Genomic DNA, 25,212 nt, shown 5'->3' with positions numbered 1-25,212 from the left:
TCTTACCCTTGGGCCCAGTCATTCCCTGTAAGCATTCACTATGAAGATGTAGTTAGTTCTCTACATACAAAGCAACCTAGTCATGAGGTAACTCATTTCACCATTACTTGTAATAGCAATATGCTGGAGGGGAAGAAATCTGAATTCTTCTCTAGAGAAAACTCATTAAATTGTCTCTCCCTCCGATAGTATACTATGTGTTTGCAAAAACAAGATTGAAGAAGATGTCTATGAATGGTTTTGAAATGACTGTTAAATGGGGAGGAAAGGCAAGGTAAAAGAGATATAATATATATTTGCTTATTTGTACAAAAATAAACACAGAAAAGATAAACCAAATAAGGTCATCGTAACTAATATGGGATTGTGGGGGGAGGGGAGGAAGGGCAGGGGATAAGATCTCATCTGTTCACCTTTGGTACAGTTATGACTTTTGAGCTGTATAAAAGTTTTACATATCAAAACAAAAATTGAAAAGGATGAACAAACTCAAACCCTGAAGTTAAGTACAAATAGAAACAAGCAAATTGAACTCAACTCAAACAGACCACACTCAAGTGCGTAACCACGAGCACTTTGCACACCTCAGTGGGACACATTCTTTTATGACAGCAATAAAAAATTTTGAAGTGGTTGTTGGCATTGGTGCTGATGCAAGCATAGTAATTCTTGAAACAGCTGTATATACTAAATGCTAAAACAAATAAGCATATAATTTTATATCAATGTCAGGAAACAAGGTTTTCTGGTTTTTCAAGGGCTTCGTGTTTAATTCCTAATCCTCTAAGTGATGGTGTTTGGCGGTAGGGGTCTTTGGGAGGAGACTAGGTTTAGATGAGGTCTTGAAGGTGGAGTCTACATAATGGCTTAGTTCACTCTCTCCTACTAAATGAGGATACAGTAAGGAAGCAGCCACCTGCAAACCATGAGGATACAGTAAGGAAGCAGCCACCTGCAAACCAGGAATAAATAGGGTCCTCCTCCTTACCTGAGCATGCTAGTTCCCTGATCTTGGAAATTTCCAGTGTGCAGAACTATGAGAAATAAATGCTTATCAAAGCTACCCAGTCTATGCTAATTGTTTTATGGCAGCCCAAGCTGGTTAAGATAGGGGTTATGTTTCATAAGACACTCAATTTAAAACGAATCCAGGAATCCATAATGAAACTCCAAGAGGAAAAAACCCACAGAAACAGATGGGGGTTTTCTTCTTCCACTGACAAATGCTAGTTCATACATGAAAAATGAGAGACTACTATTTAAAAATCACCATGTGCCATCTCCAGTGCAGTAACTGGTTCAGGCAAAGATCAGTCCATGCTGAAATCCATGGGTGAGAGGTTGTTGAAACACGGGACACTTTCATGTCTCAGAGGTTCAGCTCACAGATTGCTTATTAGATGATGAAGAGAAAAGCTATCTTACAACAGAGGGAGTGACTTGGGAGGTATCACCTTAGTCAAAGATCAAAGTTAGCTCCCAATAATGGAAAAGACAGACATCACACTTCCTGAAGTGTAATGGGACACACACTTCAGCAAATAAGTGAAAAGGGAAGAACCCAATGTCATTTTATGAGGTGTCAGGCCAAAATGTTCACCTTTATCTTCTGTATGAGGTACCATGCTAAAATATTCATCTTGAATCAAATCATAGGGGAACCAGACACAGAGGACCAGTATTGGCTCCTGAGAGCTGTCAATGTCATGGAAGGAAAAGAAAAAGCAAAGCGACTATCCTAGATTATAAGAGAAAAGGACACCCAAGACATGCATCAGCTCCTACACTGAGGAAGAGAAAACCCTCACTGATAGCTCTGATACTGAGTTAATGGAGAATTTCTTGGATGTAATAATGTACTGTGGTTATGTAGGACAAGACAGGGGCTGGAAGGATGCTGGGGTAAAGTGTTATAATGTCCACAAATGTGGCAAGATATTAAGTCTGGGGACTTTGCACCATCCTCTCTACTTTCGTACATCCCACATAACAAGACTCTTCACGTAGGCTCTGCATCCCACCTGCTGCCTAGCTACAGGTGGGAGAAAGTCTCCACATGGGGTTAGCAAGCCTCTCCACTTCTAGAAAAGCCCAAGGGCCCTTTACAAGATGTATGAGGACCCACAAACAAAGGTCCCCAACTTGGTGCTTTTCTTGATTTGATTTCTCTTTTGCACAAGCATAGTGTCTAGCAGAGCTCCTCACTCACAAGTTGTCCAGACTTTGTGGGCGTGAACACAAGGTCTTTGGGGATCCAGTCCCAACAGTTCCGGTCCCTACCTCCTACCTCCATGCCTGCCCAGGGCTCCACTGACCCCCTGCACCTCAATTCTGTGCCTTTCTTATAAGAAACACGCATACCATTCCTCCTCCCACACCACACGAATGGAGACTCCTTCCTCCTCATTTCCTCAGTCTTTCTTGAGCCATTATCAATGATTCCCATGCTGCATTATAACTTGTTCACTCACAAGTCTCTGCACCCCACCCAGACTCCCACTTGGACTGATTCCTTTACAGCAGGAAACACGTGCTCCCCATCTTTGTCAATCACAGTGTCTGAGCACACACCAGGCATTCCTATCTCAAGTGAATTAAGTTCATAGGAAGCAAAAGTGATCTGTAATTCAACTTCAGACTTCTCATGGTTTGCATTTGCTTTGGCATGTTCAAGGGCCCAGAACAACAACCACAAAAGACTCCAAAAATCAACCTTGTAGCCAATGACAGAGGAGTGAGTTGCTCGGATTTTCATAAGCATTAGCAGAAATGAATTTCAAACACCAAGATTAAGTGAAATAAATGTACCTCAGTGTGGTTTAAACCAAACCTCCCTTTCTAGAATACACTATCATAATCGTTCTGAAGTCCCTGACAAAACACTCCTCGCCTAAATTGGCATCCACAGATAGCCACAGATTGTTCCCTAACAGACGGCACTAACACAGGCTGGGAAGCCAGAGGAGCTACCACCTACCAAGGTGACACTGGAAGGTCCAGCCAAGGACGACTGACACAGAGTGGCACATGCCCACCATTCAAGCCCACTCAAGCCCTGGACTCAGCTCCACATTCAGACCTATCAGATCCTTAATGCGGCCTTTTCATGACTCAACTCCCTGGCCCCCCAATTACTCCCTCCTTCTGTAGGCTGAGGCTCCTTCATCCTAAACTGACCGCTTCCCAACTGCTCTCTCATCCTCCAGGTCCCTCCCTGTTGGAACCCACTTCTCTGCAGAAGATATTAGAAATATCTTCGCTCTCATCTTCTTCATGCTTCTGCAATCCCAGCTCAATTCTGCCATCATCTTCTACTTCCACAGGCATCACGACTGCCCACTGGGTCACTTTGTTGCAAGAAACAAACTCCCCTTCTACCCCTGGCCGAGCCATTTGATAGTAAGCTGCAGACTTGAGTTCCCATCATCCCTGTGTGCTCCAAGTATTCCTTATAACTTCAGCATAGTCATTAAATCAGAAAGTTGGCCTTGCCCATCTGAATTTCCCCGAACGTTCTTCCTGTAATAAAAGGGATAATAACAGCCCAAGGTCACTTGTTGAATTTACCAGTCACATTCTTTAGTTTTCTTCAATCTGGTCCTCCTTTGACCTTTATAACCTTGACAGTTTTGGAAATTACCAGAAGTTAGTTCACAGAATCTCCCTCACTTTGGGTTTGTCCATGGATAGATCAGGCTATATTTGTTTTTAGGGGAGGGGTGGCAGACATCACAGAAAGGATGCTGCATTTTTCTCCTTCCATCCCAGCATGTGGTTGTATTATAGTAACTTTGACCACTTGTGCCTCTCTGGTTTCCAACACCCCTCCTGCTGTTTGTATTTAATAACTATTTTGTGAATTAATACCATGGGTTACAGAAATACCCTAGTCCTCATCAAATTTTTGCCTACTAATCTTAGCAGTATTTAAAATTTCTTGCCTGAATTATTTATAACTATGATGACTGACAAGTGATTTTTTTTAAGTCCCATTCTTTCTTCTACATTTATTAGGTGACATTCCATTACAGTTAGGACATTCTCGTTTATTTATTTATAGCAGTATAGACTCATGACTTATTATTCAATGAGTTCTAAACTATTATTGTTATACTTATTTTTTATGCTATAATATTGCCAGATTTGGCCAGTGCAGACACCTACGAGTTGGCTTCTGTGTCCTTTTGACACATCCCCATCATTCTTTGAGTACTTCCTTACTTCGTGGCACAAAAAGGTATTTCCAGCTCATCTTTTACTTCCCCTGACCCAGACCCAGCCACTTCTCCAAGGAGCCCTGGTTCTTAAGCATGAAATGCCATTTGAGTACCAAGGCCTGGGTGAAGATGGGTCACTGCTGTTGGGTAGCGCTGCTCCCAGGACGGTTGGTAGACACAGCCAGGAAACACATGAAACCCATGAGCTCCTCTGAAGATGGCCACTATGGCCCGCATGCTTGCCTTGCCAATACCTTTGGTGAAGTCCCATCCCAGAAAGTGATGGAGTTAGAACACCTAGCCCTCTGGGTGTGATTGACTGGTGAGGACTAAGCCCTCATTAATGCGATTAGGGCCTTTTATTAAAAAGGCCCAAGGAAAATTATTTGCCTCATTCTCCATGTGGTAACAAAATGAGAGGTTCTAGAAACCAGATAACAGGTCCACAACAGACACCAAAAATGCCAACACCTTGTTGTTGGACTTTCCAGCCTCCAATTTATAAGAAATAAATTTTTGTTTATAAGCCATCCAGTCTGTGGTATTTTGTTATAGCCCAAACAACATCAGTAAAACCTCTTAGGATCCTGCTGTCTTTTCTTCACAACCCACAACTCCAGAGAACCGTGGTTACAGAGCAAGGATGGTATCCTTGCCCTCAAAGGTCCTCTTCCTCTCAAAACTTGTGTTCTGGTCTGGAAGCTCCTACTCCACTTGATAGTGTCATCTTTGGCTAGGCTACTCTGTGTGTTGGTTTCTAACTGTGGGTTCATAGGTAGACCCTCAGACTCCCTGGGTCCTAGGCAGCCTTAGGGCCACCTAGGAAAGGTGCCCCTTGCAAAGGTCCACCCCAGCTCTGAGAACCCAGCACAGTGCAGGCCTAGCACCCCAGGGACTTGTTTATTTCAGAGGAGAACCCTCCCACTGACTAGGAGCACCAAGAAAGATTTGCATTTTTAATACTACTCATCCTAGACTCCTCTCTAACACATAGTTACGTAGCCCAGCAAAAAGAGAACGCCTTGGAGGTTTGTGGGTGGGGCTGACATTTTGATACCAAGGTCCATCCTCCTCAGCCACTCCTGCATTTCTGAACATCTCTCCTTTAATACCTCTGAAAGCACAGTTGGCTACAAGCATTATTGTTCTTCCCTTTGTAGTTGTATTCAGCTCTGTCTCCAGAAGCATCTGTCCACTCTGGGAGCACAGGAGCGCCTAGGAATCCTCTTGTTCCTACTACCTACTGCAAGAGGCTGGTATAGGAGAGAACGACCCACAGGGTATACGAAACACCACTCATGGGAAGGGTGGTTAGACGTCAGGCTTGGCCCATTGTAGATTCTTCTTCTGCTTTTTAGAAATTCCTGCAGGGTCCCATGAATGATGGATGTTCAATAACACTGTCAGGCTAACTAGCAGTGATTTCCAGTGGATACCCACAAAGTCACTACAAAGGCCTAAAATTTGGGGCATTGGAGCTTTCATATTTCCAACGTGGGAGAGGCATGTAATAAATATCTCCAGATCTGCAATGTGATATGACACTAGCTATTATGGCTCAAGAAACCAATATCCATGAAACAGTCCCTGATCCATTAATAATAGTTACAAAATGACACATTCCACTGCTGTGCTGTGTTGCAAATCTATATGCTTTATTTAAGGATAATAAATAAATGAGCATGAGCCAGTCAGACTATTTCTGTCATCCTTTCAGACAGGACTCTGTTCCAAGTCAAGGCTCCCCTCTAGCCTAGTGACACTTCACTTTTGAGGGGTTTCAAGCCATGTTGAGAAAATGATGAGGGATACAGGTCCTTCTTCCTCTAAGAGAATAGAAGCTCCAAAAGAAAAATACACATTTGCTCAAAAACTGAACTGTGTCTACAATTCCCTGGAGCCTATTCACTGAAGTGTCTATGAAGCCCCCCGTGCTCTAAGGGGCCAATGACTTATCCAATGTGGCCTTGAACAGCAAAGTTCTAGAACATACACCAATACACTTTTCATATGGGGACAGAAGGTAGTCGTTTAGACTCTGCAGGCCATTCTGCCTCTGCAATAACGTCTCAACTCTTGCCACTGTAGCAGAAAGCAGCCACAGACAGTATGGAAGCAAAAGGGTATGACTACGTCCCAATAAAACTTTATTTACAAAACCAGAAGGAGACTGGAAAAACTTCAGGGCTATACCAGCCAGCATGACTTTACAGCTAGAGGCTGGGCACCAGTGGCTCATGCCTATAATCCTAGCTACGTGGGAGGAGGAGAGCAGGAAGATCAAGGTTCAAAGCCAGCAGGGATAATAGTTCACAAGACCCTATCTCGAAAATACCTAGCACAGGAAAGGGCTGGTGGAGTGGCTCAAGCAGTAGAGTACCTGGCAGCAAGCCTGAGGCCTTCAGTTCAAACCCCAGTACTGCCAAAAGAAAAAAAAGTTAACACAATGGTCTGACAGTGTATCTCAGGGGTAGCATGTGTGAGGCCCTGGGCTCCAATTCCAGCCCCGTAAACAGAATAAATTTAACAGCAAGAATACAATAGCAAATCACAAAGCTAAACTCACTTCTGCATTTTGAAAAGGTTCCCATTCATTTTTGCCACAGATTTACCATTTGTTATTTTCTTAACCAGCAATTCCACTTACTACATTTTTTCCTACAGAACAATTTGTCATGAACAAGCCATTGTTCCACTTTCTAGCCCACACAATGAGGGTCAGAATAATTACACACTATCAACATTTCCTGAAAGACCCTTTGTGGCCTCATTTGCTAACTCACAGCACAGTTGTATTAACTGACAGCTGACCACAAACCAGATGAAAAAGCAGAACACATTCTTTCATGTTCTCATGGGCCCATGTCTTTTCTGGAGGTTGCTGTCATTGCTTGAACAAGCCTGGCAACTGTCACACTAGAGCCAATCATTACGAGGGCTTTGTTTCCCTAGAAACTCATTGTCACAAAAGTTAGGACCCACAAGAGGCTCTCTCTGGCCTCTCCCTCCCTTCATGGCAAAAGGTCAAATACTTCACTGTCAGGCACTTTCCCGGTGCACTTCACCAAGTCTCTTCCTGCTTGGTGACTCAGGCTGGTCAGCAGCCTGACTGCACAGAGTGAGTGGTTTAGATGGTTTTCCTCCCAAATGTCCTCCATTTTCAAGTGCAGCCCTGGCCAGATGCTGGCCAACCTGCTCTGTGGGAAGGAATAACTTTTAGAATAACTCATGCAAGGTTGCTGAGGGACTAAGAAAACTTTTCTTTCAATTCCTGCATACCTTACAGAAACACCAGCTCTCACTTTGCAATCACTTAGGTCTCTGGTCCATGTCTAGCCAATTTCACTGGTTTTTCAACTCAAGCCTCACTAGGAGTCTTCAGGATTGCTGGCTGTTTAGAAACTGATAGTATCAACCACCATGGAAAACAGGAGCTCTCCAAAATATTAAAAATAGGATTACCATATGATCTAGCAATTTCACTTCTGGGTACATACCTAGAAAAATCAAAGGCATGGTCTTGGAGATATCTGTAGTGCCTAAATACATAGCAATATTATTTACAATAGCTAGCACATGAAGAAACCCAAGCATCACAGCTAAACAAATGGATAGGAAAAATGTGGTATGTCCATACAAGGGAGTACTATTCAGCCTTTAAAAGGAAATTCTGACACAGGCCATAACACAGATGAACCTTGAGGTCATTACAGTAAGTAAAATAAGCCAGTAACAAAAACAAATACTATATGATCCAGCTGATATAAGATAACTAGTTGGAGTCAAAAATAGGACTGGGGGTGTGGCTCAGTGATAGAATGCTTTCCTGCCATGCACAAGGACCTGGGATTCTATCCCTAGACTACAAAAATCGGAGCTAGAAAATAGAAGAGTGGTTGCCAGGGACTGGGGGAAAAGTGAGAACAAGTTCTACAAGATGAAGAGTTCTGGAAATGGGTGACAGACATCAAGTGTTTTAATACAAATGGCTACACATTTAAAAATGGTTAAAGAAATAACCAGTATGTATATTTTGCTACAGTAAAAATAAACAAGTGAAAACAACTCAGTGAATAATAAAGCCCAAGTCAGATACATGAACAGACTTCTACAAACCCTCATTATGAGTAATTATATATTGGACATCATAAAACAATACCCTACTGCTACCCTTCATCATGACAAAAGGAAGCAATGTATTTCTTAGCTCTGGTGGACTGAGCCTCACCTGTTCTGGTGTTTTATGTGCTTATTATTTGTGCAAAATACTTGAGACTGTAGGCTATTCTAAAATGCTAGGATTCTACAAACAAGCCAAGGAATTATTCACCTTGTGTCTTTCCAACAACTCTAGGGGTTAAATGAGAATAAAAGTAACAGTGACATGGGTCCTTAAAACCTTTACCTCCCATGAGGGCAATGAAACTTGATTTCTCAAGAGAATGCACAAAATGTATTTTAACCTATTTTTTTAAAGGCTCTGGTGACCTTTAGACATTCACAATGTCTTTCCAAGAAGGCATTCATTCACCTGCTCACTCTAGTGATTAACAATTGATGTAGGGCAGGTAACAAAGAGCCTAGTCCATTCATTTTATTCCCACTGTTCCTCCTCTTAGCCATCAGTGGACACAAGGACTGAAAACATTGGTGACGCTGTAGGGCTTTTACAGTGGTCAGGAGGCTAAGGTGAGAGGATTTTCTTATTCACTTGTAGAGGTGACAGTCTGGACAGTGCTATTTAAGAAAGGAAATGTGAAAGGATCTCAGATAAAACCTCATTAAACAATGAAGTCAGTTCTGCGTGCCAGACCTCCCGCCACATGCACCTGTGCCAGCTGGGCATCCAATGCAAGCCACTCAGGCTGCCACTTGCACTGACTTGGCCACCTGGGAGCTTTTGTGCTAGAAAACCATCTCTCTTCTAGTTAATGCTGAAGTTTGAAGTTTACAGTCAAAGAGGCTTCTTCCTCCCTAGCAGGTTTTGAAAGTTCTTATATCACGTCATTTTAAATGGGCAGATGCATTCCCATCTTAAGACACTGCTGGGTTGTGTGAAATCAATCTTCTATCAAAATAAAACCATAGATTACTACGCTCCACTGCACTTGCCATCCTATAGATTACTACACTCCACTACACTTGCCATCCAACTAAAACCTCCTCTCAGTAGTAATGACTTTCATTTGATGAACCTGACCCTAACTAAGTCCATTCAAAAGTTTAGCCAATACACATTGCTACAGTCTCAATGTGTGTCCCTGGATGGGGTCATGTGGGTGGAGCCCTCGTGAATGGAATTAGTGCCCTTATAAAATAAACCCAAGGGAGCCCATTTGAAGACACAGCCAGAAGGCTGTGTACCAGGAAACAGACCCTCACCAGATACTAAATGTGCCTGGTTTTGGACTTCAGTCTCCAGAACTGTGAGAAATAGGTTTCTGTTGCTTATCCACCACACATTCTGTGGTATTTGTTACAGCAACCCCCAAAAGAGAGTAACACACACACACTTCTTAATTCTCAATCCACCACACTCTCATTTTTGCCTCGTTCCTAACTTTTTTTCAGTACTGGAGTTTCTCACTTGCTAGATATGAGCTCTACCTAGGCAAGGGCTTGAAGCACACCTCAAGTCCTCCCTTCCTTTGATAGCAGGAAAGCACACTGTTGAAGAATCTCACCTGACCAGAGTCAAGGCTCTGGACTTTGGAATTCACCCGTCTGGATCTGAATCTAAACTCATCAACAATTAGCCACATAGCCTATGCAATCATTTGGCCTTACTGAGTATCGGGGCCTCATCTTCTGTAACTCAGGAACAATCCCACCAACCTTAAAATATTATCGGGTTTTTTTTGGGGGGGAGGAGTGAGAATGCTAGCCTGGGGCACAAACCCTATCTGAAAAATAATTAAAGCAAAAGAGCAGCTCAAGTATTACAGTGCTTGCCTAGCAAGCTTAAAGGCTGCGACTTTAAACCACAGTACTGGAGGGAAAAAATGGGGGGTAAGTAGCAAGGTGCCCAGTGCAGTGACACATATACCAGGTGTTCAACAAACATCGGTTCGGAATAATAGTTATGACCACAAAACAAACAGAGCTTTCAGAATTACATAAAAAGAAAAGTAGAGAGAAAAGCATAAGAAAGCAGTATGAGAATTACATTTGAAAGCAAAAATAGGACTGGGAACATAGCTCAGTGGTCCAATGCTTGCCTACCGTGTGTAAGGCCCTAGTTTCAATAAAGAGATAAACACATAAATAAATAAATGCAAAAATACACCAATAAAAAGACAGCAAAGCTTAAATGCAGACAAATTTAGGGCTTTGCTGATCACGCTCTTTCCATCTGCACAGTCTGCTTTTGCGGCTGATTTTGAAACCTTCATTGCATAACACTCAGGTCTGCTCAAAAAATGGTTTGGTGTGCTGACAGTCAGAGCTGCTACAAATGGCAAAGGTCCCTTGTGCCTCAGGATTCAATCCCCCTAGTATCCTGGAACAGTTAATTATGCAGAGGTGGCTTTGAATCAATGGGAAATGCAGGCATTGCATATTTTACCCTGAGGCTAACTCTCAAAATCACTACACAACCATGATATAAACATTTGTTTTTCTTAAAATATACCTCAGAAGCTGGGCTTCAGTGGCTCGCTCAGGTCTGTAATCCTAGCAACTCAGGAGGCAGAGATCAGGAGGATCACAGTTTGAAGCCAGCCCAGACAAATAGTTTGCAATACCCTACCTTGAAAAACCCTTTTTTTTTTTTTTTTTTTTTTTTTTTTTTGTGGGACTGGGGTTTGAGCTCAAGGTTTCATGCTTGCAAAAAGAGGCACTCTACCACTTGAGCCGCACCTCCAGTGCAGGTAAATTTTTAACTTAAAATTGTCATTCAAATTTTGGCAACAGTTACACATTTGAGATCACCACTAGGGTCAAGGATGTCTCCAAGTTCACATTTCCAAAATAATTCTTAGTTCACCTCCAGACCACCCCCAAACCTGCTCTTTCATAGTCCTCACCTTCCGTTAGTAGCACCCCCCATCCTTCCAGTGACTCAGGCCCAAACGGTCAGAATCTTACCCAAGACTTTTCGTTCTCTTATACCTCATATTCAACTTATCCCAAAGGATCCACCTTAAATATGTCTGAAATCAGACCACTTCTCCCACTGCCCCCACCCTCTCCCTGGGAACAATGGCCTGGGCTGGCTCCCTGTTCACCCTTGTGTGACACGAAGTCTCCTGCCAGTTCTGTCATTAGTGATGATGCCACACCCCAAGACAGAACCCACTGACCTCCCCTACACCCCTACAACAGCCACTTACTTCACAGGAAGTACACATACCCGAGTTCTGTGCCGCTTATGTCATCCCACCCCAAGGTCTCTACCTCCCCAGGGTCCCTCCCTCCAGCCTGGCTCCCTACACACCTTCCCTCTGTACCTCCTAACTCTCAGATACTGCTGTGTCTCGCCTCTTCCTTTCCTTCGCGTCTGCACTTACAAAGACCTTCCTTGTGGCCTTTTTACAAATGGCAATGTCTCCCAGCACAGGCCCTCCACTCCCTTTTCTTTGGTTGTTTTTCTCTAGACACTTATCACCTTCTAGCACTAGGTCATCTCCCTACTTCATTTTGCTCGGAGTCACCTTGTTTCCCTGGAGCCTTTGTTCAGTGCTGTGACCCCAGCAGCCAGAACCAGGAACAGCAAGCTCTTACCAACTCTATCCTGCCTTTCTCCATGCCTCATCACACCAGTTAACGTTTTCTAGGCTGCTCAATATTTTTAAAAGAGATATTAGTGCTTCTAATCATAAATGATTATAGCACATATCTTAAAGATTTCATATCCTATGAGAGAATTTCTAAGCTTATATATCAAATATAGATAGTTAAAATTTTAAAAGGCTGAGGTAAAGCTCAGATAGAGTGCACGCTTGACATGTGCAGGGCACTGGGTTCAATCCCTAGCATCAACAGAAAAATAAATTGATTCCCTTTAGCTACCAACCATCTTCTCCCAAATGATACTGAAAATCAGTAACAGAAGAACATAGCTTCCATGCACAGTGATTTAGACTGGACATGACCTGAATTGGACAGTTACTGTGTCCAGAAGGATGTGAAGAGAGGCCACAGAGGGACTGTATGTGCATGTGTGCAGGGCTAGGGGTCCTACCAAGACACCCAGATATTAGCAACAGTGGAGAGCCCCTACCAACACAGGGCCTCCCAGGAGGAGCTGGCAAGTAGACAGGGGAATAGGCTCAGGCAGAGAGAACATGGTCCGTGGGTTCTCTGACCTCTTTCTTCTCATCCTCCCATCTCCTGCCAGTGGCCAAATCCTACCTGAACACAGAGGGCTACCTCTCTCCTACCTCACTTCACAGAAGGGAGATGGATGAATCATCAGGGTAGTTTCACCTGGGGCGGGGGTGTTCCACAGCTTATAATCCAAGTACAGTAGAGACAGATTGGTTTTGGAACTCCCATGGATACCAAAATCCAAGGATGCTCAAGTCCCTATATAAACAGGCATAATTTTTGCATATAACAAACCTCTACATACCCTCCTGGGTACTTCTCCAGATGTAAATGCAATGCAGTAGCTGTTATACTAGGGAGTAATGTGGATTAATGGCAAGAAAAACATTTGTGCATATATAGTACTGATGCAATTTTTCCATATAGGTATAATTTATTTATTTTTCGGCAGTCGTGGGGGTTAAACTCAAGGCCTCACTAGATAGGCACTCTAGCACTTGAGCCACCCCACCAGCCCTTTTCTGACTAGTTTTAATACAAGATTGGGAAATGGCACGCAGGACCAACTGTACTGAGACTCTCTGATCCAAGGTAAATGTTCACCACATAAAAACAGAGACCCTGTTTACATGGTGTGGCTACAGTTTCCTTTTCTAGAAAATCTCCATTTTTTGTTACATTTAAGTTGACCTTGAGGGAATTCCCCAGGCCCATGATTATAGTTTTTTGAGAATCTTTTCTTTTGTCACTTTTGACAAAACTTTTGTTTTGGGAATACTACAAGATCTTAGGCATCCTCAGCACCCATTCTTCCCAGACACACACAAAAGAGGTACTAAGTACTGAGTCGTAGTAACCCACCCAAAGTGACCTCCACACTGATACAAAAGCCTGTGTAGTCTCCTAAAATATGTAGAAAGCAGTGTTAAGAATTTAACTCAAATTGAAATTCTTAAACCCATGGTTTCCAATTACCCAGCACAAAATGGGTGTCCTCTCCATCAAGTCATTTGGAAGTACACAATTGCGTGGGTCACATCTTCATGGGATGGCTTTGCAGGAGCACCTGGCCGCAATTCTCAGGTCCTCAGCACTCAGCCTCCATATTGCTAAGCTACTAAATATGATGCTTCTTCATCCAAACTGTCAGAAGCGTGGACCAATGTATATTCTTCCTGTCTCTTTTAGAGGCCCTTCCTCCCTCCCGCCTAACTGTGGATTTTGCCCGAGGCAGTAACACAGTAGTGTTGAAAGCATGCCTGAGTCAGACCCAGCTGGAATCAAATGGCAGGCCTTCCACTGATAGACCATTTGAACTTGGGCAAGTTCTCTAACCTTGTTGTGGCTTGATGCCCCCTCCCCTTGCCTGTAAAAGGTGAAAACTACAAAAACACCATCCTTTATGGTTGCTGGGTGAGAAAATATACGCAAAAGCCCACAGCAGCATATCATCTGACACAGAATGATCACTTGAAAGCCAAATGCAAGCACCATCACCATAATCCTCACCATTTTCCTTAAGTGACTTTAGGTGAAACTGGTGAAAGAAAAAAAATTTCTTTGGGCATTTTCTACACTATTCTACATCCTTAAAATAATTCTTCTCCTCTCATCTTGACAAGTAAAGTTAAAAATAACTCAAATGGGTATTATAATCGCCACCAAATTTGGTGAATAGCTCTAACTGCTAATAAAACCCAAGTTACATGTACTTGATTAGAACATAAGAACTTTGTACTAAGGGAATCTTTGGAAAATCCTGCACCATTTTCTACAAAAAAAGATGTATGTATATTTACATGTGTATGTAGATTCGTAACAGCACAGTAAACCTATTTGTGAATGCTCTCTTGGGACAGGGAGGCCAAAAGTATTGTGGACAACTTTATGGTTTTACCCAAATTGCTTCTTTGAGCTCAGGGATCTGATGAAGGCTCTGCAAGCCTCCTCCCTCTGCAAGTTCCTTCCTCTTGGTCCCTGAGGTGTCCAGATACCCAGGAAGCCCCATATGGGCAGGTACCACACACTTCCAACAAGTAGCACAGCGCCAGGTCCAGAGAAACACACAATTGATTGTATTGCCAATCAGTTCAGAGAGCCATGGTCTCTCCTTGGGAAGCGCCTGGTTGCATCAGCAACATGCAAAAATCTCTTTCTGCCTGGTCCCAAGACCGTGTACTAATATCCACAATGATAAGCAGTTTGTACAAATAAACCAGGAAGCCTTACATTTCTGACTGTCAGGACCAGCAGGCTTTCCTTGCCTCACTCCTCCCTCCCCATCACCTCTGCATGTCAAGATTTTAATCAAACTGTCAACCACAACAGTCCTTGACAGAGCATCTACTTTGCATGAACAGTTATCTAAGGCACTGCCGACCAGGAGGAGGCATCCTTAACTGCTTACCAAAGGGTGGAGACAGGGAGAAAAGGGGAGCAGATATGTGCCCAAGCCCCTGAACTGCCCTCGCTCAAGATTACGGTACCCTAAATTAGTCCTCATAACAGCCACAGGAAGAAGATCATATTCACTCATTTTACAGGGAGCTACTTAAGTGTCCTTTAGACAGTGAATTCCAGAGCCAAGATTTGAACTAAGATAATATAATCCAGACTGTCATAACACTCAAATTCACCTACAACCTTTGAGAAGCCAAACATGCCTCCGGCCTTGGGTTCAATTTCCAGGAGTGCAAAACAGAACAGAACAGAACAGCTGGACAGGGTATCAGACACCTGCAATCTCAGTACTCAGGAGACACTGGCAGGAGGATGTAAGTTCCGGACCAGCCTGGGCTACGTAACAAGACCCTATCTCAAAAAAATAAAGAAACAAATTAAAATAATAATAATAAACAAGCATTGATGATGTTCCCATGATTTACAGAGGAGAAATGAAATCCAATTGATTAAATGATCAGTTTTTTAAAAAATCCCATGGTACCAGGGCTAGAGCTTCTACTTTTCTAATTGGTCACTAACCTCAGAATCCTAGACAGTGGGGACCTCCTCCCCTTCTGTTCTTGGACATCTTATACATGATACAGATGATACAGCACAGAGAGGCAGGTGCTCTAGCAATTGAGCCACACCTCCAGCCCTCCACAGGCTTTCTGCCATCCTTCCAGCCAGTACCCCAAAGTCCCATTGAAAATGTCACAGCAGCATCTGCCCAGCCCCTTTTGTTTATATTTTAAAAAATTGTATCTATAATATCCTCCCTGTGACATGTTGAGAGGCAGATAATGTCACCTGTTGTCCAAGGTCAAGGCACTGTCAGTGACAGGCAGCCCAGAGCTAGCCTCAGCAGCACATCACATCACAGCTCAAAACACGAAGGGACGCAGGGACACAGGGAAGGCGGGGAGGGCAATTATCAAGACCACAGCTTCTGGAAACACTATTTCAAAGAAGGAAATAACACGATCATTACATTCTCCTTCAATTGGATACAATATAGGACCTAAGTAAAAGCAGTATTTACCAATTCTCAAGAGACTCACCCATTTGAGCAGAAAGCCTCCTCTCTTCCTTTTCTCTACCTCACTAGAGCTTAAAAAGAAAAAAAAAAAAAATCCTCTGGGCAATAAAGAAGAAAAATGCTGATTAAACCAGGGCACGCCAATGTGTTAAGACTGCTCAGTTGTGTTGGGCAAATAATACTTTTGTATTCCTTGCTGGAAGAGCACCATAGCTTATAAACTGATGATCTGTGTAGACCACTGAAACAGTTTTCAACAGAGCATTTTCTCCAAAACTCAGAACATCTAGGTTTCCCGTGTCCGGGAGCAGGACTGATTTATCATCTTACTGAGCAGTGAGAGCACCTCTGCAGTGAGTCTCAATCTTGGTGACACACTGCAAATCACCTGGAGAGCTTTAAAAAAAAACCAACCCTGGTCTGCTTCCACTTCCAGGGGCTTTGACTGAATTGTAGGGCCCAAACGCTGAACAGCAGGACTTTCGAAAGTTCACAAGGTGACATTACTAAGCAGCTAACGTTGAAACAGAAAGTAAGGTACACACCTGCCTGTTCCCCTAACAAGGGCTTCACAGGTGGTAATGACCATGAATAATTTTACAGCAAAAAATTAATCAATCTGTTCACTGCATAATTGAGAAGCCCTTTTTATTCTCCTGAACTCCCTGACTTAACCATCTTAACCTGGTAGTCTCTGGATACAAAGTATCCATTTTAAAAGTAATAACTTTGTGGTTTTTTTGGTGGACCAGGGGTTTGAAATCAGGGCTTCACACATGCAAAGCAGGCACTCTATCGCATGAGTCACACCTCCAGTGCATTACTTTGTTCTAGTTATTTTGGAGGTGGGGGTCTTGTGAACTATTTGCCCTGGGTGGCCTCAAACCCCTACCCTCCTGATCTCAACCTCCCAGGTAGCTGGGTTTACAGGTACCTGGCAAAAGTAATAAGTTCTATAAATCACTTGGTAATTAATACACTGTCACATTTAGCCATATGAGAACTGTAGAATGCCTGGCAAATGTGTAAGTTCCTGATGTTGCTGTAACAAATTACAACAAACTCAGCAGCTTCAAACAGCATGAACTCATTGCCTTATAGGTCTGAAGGCCAGCTGTCTTTAATTAATCTCCCTAGGCTAAAGTCAAGGTGTTGGTAAAGCTGGTTCCTTGGGGCTCCAAAGGGAGAATCTGTTACCTTGCCTTCTTTAGCCTCCAGTGGCTGGCTGCACTCCTTGGCTCAAGGGCTCTTCTTCTTCCTTCTTATCATCACATCGCAACTTTGACTCTTCATAAGGATCCCTCCTACAAAGACCCTTGTGATTGCACTGGGCCCACACAGGACAAACTCCTAATACTCAGCCTAGCCAGACATGGTGGTACATGCCCATAATCCCAGCACTCAGAATGCTGAAGCAAGAAGATGGTGAGTTCCAAGCCAGCCTGGACTACATAATAAGACGCTGGGTGGTGGGGGAGGTCATTGAATGAGGCAGGGGACAGATACAGAGATGGAAATTCAACCAGATAGACACCTAGCCTAATCACTTTTGCAAAGTCTCTTTGCCAGGTAAGGTAACAGATCCCAGGGATTAGGAGAGACGTCTTTGGGGCCATAATTCTGTCTACACCACCCTTGTCTCTATGCCTATTAAACACCCTTTCCAGACTCAAAACTGCATTACATGCCCAGATTCCATATCTAGGATAAGGACAAATTTGAACCTAATCCCACAACTCTAAGACCCATCTTATTTCTGACACTCTGTTTGTGGTATTTTCCTTTCAATACTTTTACAATACTGTTAACAAGAAGTCTTTTCACTCTGACTCAATTATTAACTGTACCTCAGCCAGTACTTGCCAAATGGAAGCTAGCCCCCACCCCACCACTGCTAAGCTCTCCCCAGCCAGACCCTCCCCTATGCCCCAACAGAACCAGAAAGTCCAGAGGCTCCAACATCACAACCAACCTGAGGTTGGTCATGCAAGAAAGTCTCAGCTTCAACAGTGCACAAGAACATGAACTTGCTAAGACATGCGTGTCCACAGCAAGTCTTGAGGAAAAAATCATAATAGGTCACGTCCATGCTCTCCACATTTTTAAACACACTCTGTTCAAAATCACATTTGGGAAGCCATTCTGTTCATGATTCTCCATGGCTTGTTTCTCCCTCCTCTCAGCCAAGGAAAACTTACAGTCTCAGTCATTTTCTGGAAAGGGGTGTTGTTTTAGCCAGGGTAATTAGCAGACAGTAAGTAAGGTTTTCTCCATAAAGGACATCCTACTATGATGGTTATACTTCTATTGATAATTTGGGGCTTCATTAGTCTCTTCATTCAGAAGTGCATCGGGGGGAAAGGAACCCAGCGCTGAATCATTTCTACTTTAACAGTGGAAGAAAGTAAACAAGGCCAAGCTCACTGCCAAGCTTATACTATGTTCAACCTGATGATCCGATGTGAAAATAGTGGAAGAGGTGGAGGGTTGCGGGGAGGAGAAATCAATGCCTCATCAGAATGCAACCGGCATTACAGCAGCAAGTTAAATGACTTTCCTGGAGATAACTCATTGACTGTCTTGAAACTGTAAAATGACAGCAAAAAGAGCTTCTAAAGGTCATGTGGAAGAATTCCAAACATCAGAATAAGTGAAATAAGCTAATGGTGGTGGGGAGAGGGAGAATGGTGAGGATGGATTGCGTGACTTGTGTGCACGCCAAATACCTGCTTTGAAGCCACCATGGCATACAGTTACAGCCATATATGTAGGAAATGATCCAAGAGGCAGCAAGATTCCTGACACCTAAGAAAAAGACAGTTGTGATCACTAACTCAGAAAGGTAATCCAATGTATTTTGCAAACTTGTTTTTCTTTGTTGGAGGGGGGTGGTACTGGGGTTTGAACTCAGGGCCTCACACTTGCTAGGCAGGCGCTTTACTACTTGAGCTACTCCGCCAGTCCTTGCACAAAGCTTTTCCATAAGGGTGACAGCATTGGGAATTCTGGTTTACCAGGAGTCAATTATAAAAATGGAATAAAATTAAGATGTTCTAATACTTATAATTCATTATTTTGGCAATATCATAGTCCCCAAAAGTAAAATGGATAAACTAAAAGAAAGAACACCTGCTAAATATCATTACTCCCCCTACTTGAATATGACCATTTAATGTTTCCCTACGTACAGGTATTAAAAGAGCCCAGGGTTCTGGTCCTGGCTCTGCCAATAACTCACTGTGCAATCCTGGACCAGCCAGGCACTCAACTTCTCTGAGTACCATGGTTTGCTTCTATAAGGTGAGAGGACTGGACCTGATGACCTCCCAAGGTCTTTCCCAATTCTGACTCTAAATGCTTCCAAAAGATCCATTAATAAAATTCACTGGCTGATTTCTATCTGAAATTAGGTTCTAACAGATTCAGTGAACAAAGTGGTAAGAGCAAAGACTCTTTGATCAAGACTCACTGGAGAACACAGTGCTGTGAAAGACACAAGGGGCCATCTTGTGGGAAAGCTACAAAGCCCACAGATGCCACCAGTTACTTCCAAGACCCTGTGGGAGACAGGTCTGCAAAAGAGGCCTCTTCATGCACGTCACCCCTAGCACCCCCAGCCTCCCAAGGGCAGGTGCTTTCTGTCCTCCGTGAAGGTCCTCCACCACCTGCCCCTGCTCCAAGATGCTCTGCCCAAGCAAGCATGGACTGAACTGTCTGAAAGTGCACAAAAGAAATCCTCCCCCTGAGCTGTTTCTGTCAGGTGTTTGCTGACAGAGACAAGTTACACACATTTATGGCCATTTCTTGGAGTTGGATGCTTGCACGTTTGGTTTTGCTACATCTTCCACCTGCTGTCCTTACTGACTCCTTGTTCTCACTATGCATACAACCTGGTACCACTGAGGGTCTGCAAAGTGAGCCACAGAACATAGAGCGGATTCACACAACTGCTGGCTTCTCTTGAGAATTTAGCTCCATGTGACAATTGTGCTTGCTTAAGTGGAAGAGCCCAGGAAAAAAATGACAGGAAAATTGAGGACTTGCTATAAAACCCATCTTCAAATAGCCATAATTATCACAATAGTGTCACCTAAGCATTATTTACAAACACCCTCATGCACAATCCTTCCTCTCCTGAGTCTTCATCTAGATACAGTGCCATTCCTCAGGGCAATATTTAAAATTAATTAAGTACTAAAACAAGGAGAAACCCACATTTTTAAATCAAAACTCTGGAGTGAATATAACTAAAATACAACAGGTATAAGAGAGAGAGAACTGGGCTTTTTATGTTGATGCTAAAAATTCCTACTTCAGTTGTAGGATACCCCAGATTTCAAACACTGTCATAATTACCCCAACACCGTAAGAGGAACAAAGGATAGAAATTTTTCTATTTTGCTACTGACAGACAGGATTAAGGAAATGAAATGATTTGTCCAAAGTCAAGTTACCTAATTTCTTATTTTAATGCCTGCTCCAGGAGACCACCACTGGATCCATGTGACTTTACTTTCAAGGTGAAACTAAAATAATTTTTATATTAAAAGACATCAAATATTTTGCCTGGGATTTGTTTTTGAACCCTTAAGGCCTCAGAAGGCTCTGGTTTAAATCCTGGAAAATGAAGCACATTTTCAGTAGGTCACACAGAAAAAATGGTGTTTTCTCACAGTCTGTTCCCTACAGTCTGTTGTTATGGCTGTAACATTTCCCCTGGTACTTCTTTTAAATGACCAGTCCTTCTGGTTCATGACCATGTTATGATCATTCAGGCCACCAAAGTAGCAAATAATCCCACACTGCAGTTTAATGTCTTCCAGGGTCTGGCCAGGCATCAAAAATATGACTGTAGGCCTTTGTTAGTTCTATTTTTGGATGACAGCCTGTCACAGAACACCTTTTAGCCTGAGCTTTGTTAATCAATTGTCATTTAAAGTAAATTTGTCATGGAAGTGTATAAACATCTACATTCAAGAGAGTTTTCCAAAATAATACCTTTGCCCTGTAATTATATAAATAGACAATTAAAATAGCATTAGCAAAAAAAACTCTAGTTAAAGCTGAGGTCGTGGGGATGAGCTTAGTCTGATTTTTGGATCTTCTCTGCTATTACTAAATCCATTGAAATAAATGAGGCTGGCCGCCTCTCACAGGGGCTGAGAAAGGCAAGGGACTTTGCAGCCTGAAACACAACTGGAAACCCCCTCTCCTGTCTCAGGCATGCCACCCACCCCAGCTTCCACAACCTGCCCTAACCTTAGCGGAGACTTCTGGGTAATTTGGGATAGCCCTCTGAAGCTTCACTCTGGTCCCACAACTGCTGGCTCAGCTGTGACCTCCTGCCCAGGCTCCTCAGCACTTAAATCCTTTCTTGGCTCCTTAGCTCATTAGACTCCTGCACGCTCTACCACTCCCAGGCCACCTGGACCTGTACCCCAGCACCTCTGTACACTAGGACAAGAAGTCTGCCCCTGAGACCCAGCCACCCTTGGAATATTCCTCCATGCCATTTCCCTAGACTTCCCATGGCAACGCGGTACCCTGAGTGATACCTATGGCCCCAGCTCTCCTACATGTCACAGCAGGCCATCTTCCTGCCAGGCAAGCCTACAGCACTCCTTCCTAAGCCTGGCCAGGCCTGAGAACAAGACCAGCAGCTGCTCAATGGGACCCTGTGCATTGCAGATCTTGTTCTCATTAAGTCACTCTGTCACAGCCTAAACCTCTCGATCCCATCCCCTGGAGATGAAGCTAGAGAATGCTGTTCTCATGATCACCCTTGTTATTCACTTAAGGCCTACCAGCAGTTGCATTTAGAAACTCAGCAGTTGTCTCAAGATATCACAATGCAGCAAATTCCCCCATTTTCACAGAGCCAAGAGAACTGAGGTCCCATTTTGATAAGGAATCTGTGTCAAGTTCCATCAGCAAAACTGGAGTACAACCAGGATGAAACTCAGGTCTCCAGGTCTTGTTCCCACCCCGTGAATCACATGTGGGGAAACTCCATGTTTCTTAGGTTTGGGATGACATGGATTACTGACTACAGGGTGGTGGTGACACTTTCTAATCCTCAGGGACCCATCTGACAACACATAGCCATGACCCCATACTTCAGACAAGTGCTGGCAGCTCCCTTTTGTTACCTACTAGTCAAGGCCACCATTCTGAAGCCACCGTGCACTCATTTCACTCACAGAAGGGAACACCAGGTGCCTCTGTTCAAACTTTACTCAGTACTTCTGATAAAACCAATTGTTTCAAATCAGACGGGAAGTCCTTCCCACCTGTACCATCTAAGCTCCTGTCCTCCAAAGAGCCTTCTTTCTCCAAGGAAGCTGCACATTCTAGTTCAGGTCCCAAGTGGGGAAAGGTGTAAGGGGGGCAATGACAGACGTGACTCTCATTTTGGATGAGAGAGGCACTTTAAAGGTGGACATCTAAAGAGATGTGAGAAACAACACAGAGAAATAACAAGCCTCTCACCAAAATAGCAAGATGTAGCTGCACAATGTGGGGAGTGAGTCCCAAGTCCAGGACAAGGTGACCAGACCCTCCTGAAATGTCCAGTTCAATAAGGAGAGGGATGGACAGGTGGTTGGATTTAGTGAGAAGCTGATTAGGCACCAACCAATCACAAATGCAGTTTCAGGGTAGAGCAGTTGGACCCAAGTCAGTTAATGCCCTATGTCATCTCCTAGACTTCGGCCATTGTTTGGCTTAGCTCTTTCACTGTCAAGGTGCTCTGTTATCCTTTCAATAAACTTTGTGCTTGCTTTACAAGGTGGGAATGATAGTAACTGAGGTCCTTCTCCCTGTGTACAGATTGCCGCCTCCCTCTTGGCCCTCCTCTTTCCCTCTGCCTCCTATACTCATGGGAGGCAAGAGAAGCATTATCTGTGCCCATCGCTTTATGTGTGGCAGGGAAGACAAGAGTTCTCTCCATTCTATAGGTGAGAAAACTCAGATGGACCAGAGTTCAGAGGCTGCCTGCAGAGAAGGTGCAAAAAAGAAGCCCCAAAAGAGCATCAGTTGACAAAACAATTAGCTTTTATAAAAGCTGGCCTAAATATTACCTTTTCCACAAGTTCCAGAAGACTTGGCCTTTTTCAGTTGTTCAGGCAAGCTTGCTGCAGACACCATCCACAAATTCTCCTGCCAACTCTTTACATAGAACTATCTTTGGGGAAAAAGCTTGAGTACATTTTTCTAGGCATGAAACACAAGAACTCTGGCCTTTGCATTCCCCCTCATCTTGTTTCCCTATCTTTCAAGCAATCACATTGCATAGGGACACATTTTTCCAGAAGCTTGACTTAGACAGGGTGTGAGAGGGTGGAGCATCAACTCTGATGCCCAATGCTATCTGATGATGGGATGAATTCTTTCCCAATGTTAGGTAGCAATTTGCCAGGAATGATGGGGAAATGCAAAGGGAACCCAAAGACAATTCTTCAAGGTCTCTGAGAAAAAACCACTGTAATTAAACTTTCCAACTCTTAAAAAGTCCCAGTTAAAAATCCTAATAGCTCATGGGAAGTCACAAGGTGTTTGAGCTTCACCCACCCTAAGGTGGGTCCGTATCAAATAGTTCCTAGAACAACAGATCTTTACTTAGCAAAACAATGACTCAGTCCTGTAAACCAAACCCTAGAGGTCAAGTGGATCCAATTAATAATTTGTACACTGTAAATCTGTAGACATATCCTAGCCCTGTGACCTTAACCTTGACTCTAACCTCCTAGGCTGGTCCTGGGGAAGGACCTTAAAAAAATGAAAGTGTATTCCTTTCTAACAAGCTTTACCATTACCTTTGTTACATTTCCATGTCTTGCCTGAATTCTTATCTCGCAGGACACAAGAATGGAAATAGCCTGAGTGCAGGTGACAGTGTCCCAGAACAGAGTAGGACTGAAAGGTCAGCTGAGAAGCACTGGAGATAGACTTGGGCTGCCATCAGCTTCTCCATGCATTTTAATCTTTCAGTCACTGGTCACCAAAAGGACCTGACTTCCACCCCTCATTACTATGATCTGTTTCTATCTTCTGAACACTGTGACACTAAATGCATAGGTAGGCTTTGTCACAAACAATTCTCCAACTCCCAGGACATTTAAATGGATATTCAATGATTCAATTTAATTGTGACAGTAACTACCCAGAGCTAGTGCAGACCCTACAGGTTAAGAGCTCTGCCCCACAAGACTGCCTGCACTTTAGACGTCAATCATAGGTCCCAGGCTTCCCAGATTTCTGATTGCCTATGAATCAGAGATTCCCATGACCCCATCCTCGGGTTGAGTAATTTGCTAAACAACGGTTCCCAGGGCTCAGGAACCCTGTATTTCTTATTACCGGTTTATTATAAAGGAAACAACTCAGAGCAGATAAATGTAAGAGATATATAGGACAAGATATGGAAGGGAGGAGCACACAGGGCTCCCATTCCCTGTTGGGGCCACCACTCTCCCAGCAGCTGCAGTGTTCATGAACTGGAAATTCTCCAGCCAGGTCAATTCGAGGTCTTGTGGAGTTCCATTATGTAGGCTGGTTGATTAAATAGTTGGCCATTTGTGATTAACTCAATCTTCAGCCCCTCCTCTCTCCCAGGGGGTCCTGGGTGGAGCTGAAGGTCTCAGTGATCTGATAGTAAAGTGGTTCCTTTGTTGGCCAGCCACATCCAACAGCTACCTAAGAACCCACCAAAGTCACTTCATTAGCATAAACTCAGGTGTGGCTGAAAGGAGTTTACTATGAATAACAAAAGGTGTTCCTTGACCCCTACAAGGCCGAACTAAGAGAAAAGACCAAATACTACCACAAAAGGTGTTCCTACTATTCGTATCCCTCAGGAAATCAGATTTTAGGAGCTCTGTGCTGGAAACTGAAGGGATGAAGAGGAAATGTCTTATTGCATCACAATATCATACCCTAAAACCTACAACTAAGTCCCCTACCCACCCACATACCCCACAGCTATCATTATCAACCATTCTGAGAAACTACATCTACTAAAGCCATCCCACACCTTGTCAGCTTGAAAATATTAAACACCACGGAAAAAAATTTAAGGTTTCTTTTTCAGATTTAAATGTCTACTTATTTCAAAATGAATTAGTAGTTCTCTGGGTTTCATAATGTTTAATTCATTAATGATAACTACAGCGCAAAAATTTGAAAGGAAATTGTTTCCAGGATAAAATTAAATGTGAAACTCTTAAGCAGTGATTCATGACTGTTCCT

The 25,212-nt window shown here is 43.3% G+C and overlaps 1 protein-coding gene across 3 annotated transcripts in view; it reads right to left on the bottom strand.

Moving 5' to 3' along the window:
* The window catches only part of Rnf152 (ring finger protein 152), a 73,433-nt gene that overhangs the window by 24,727 nt on the left and 23,494 nt on the right, over positions 1-25,212 (bottom strand). The window contains exon 3 of one of the 3 annotated variants that reach the window (XM_074069694.1): positions 18,693-18,771. The exons of the other annotated variants lie outside the window; for them this stretch is intronic. The gene's annotated coding sequence lies outside the window, so the exon portion shown is untranslated. The remainder of the gene's footprint in view (positions 1-18,692; positions 18,772-25,212) is intronic. 3 annotated transcript variants of the gene reach the window in all.

This window comes from Castor canadensis, chromosome 4 (assembly GCF_047511655.1).
Source record: "Castor canadensis chromosome 4, mCasCan1.hap1v2, whole genome shotgun sequence".
NCBI classification, from domain to species: domain Eukaryota; kingdom Metazoa; phylum Chordata; class Mammalia; order Rodentia; family Castoridae; genus Castor; species Castor canadensis.
The sequence above is the reverse complement of the archived record's forward strand: the minus strand, read 5'-3'. Positions and strand labels throughout refer to the sequence as shown.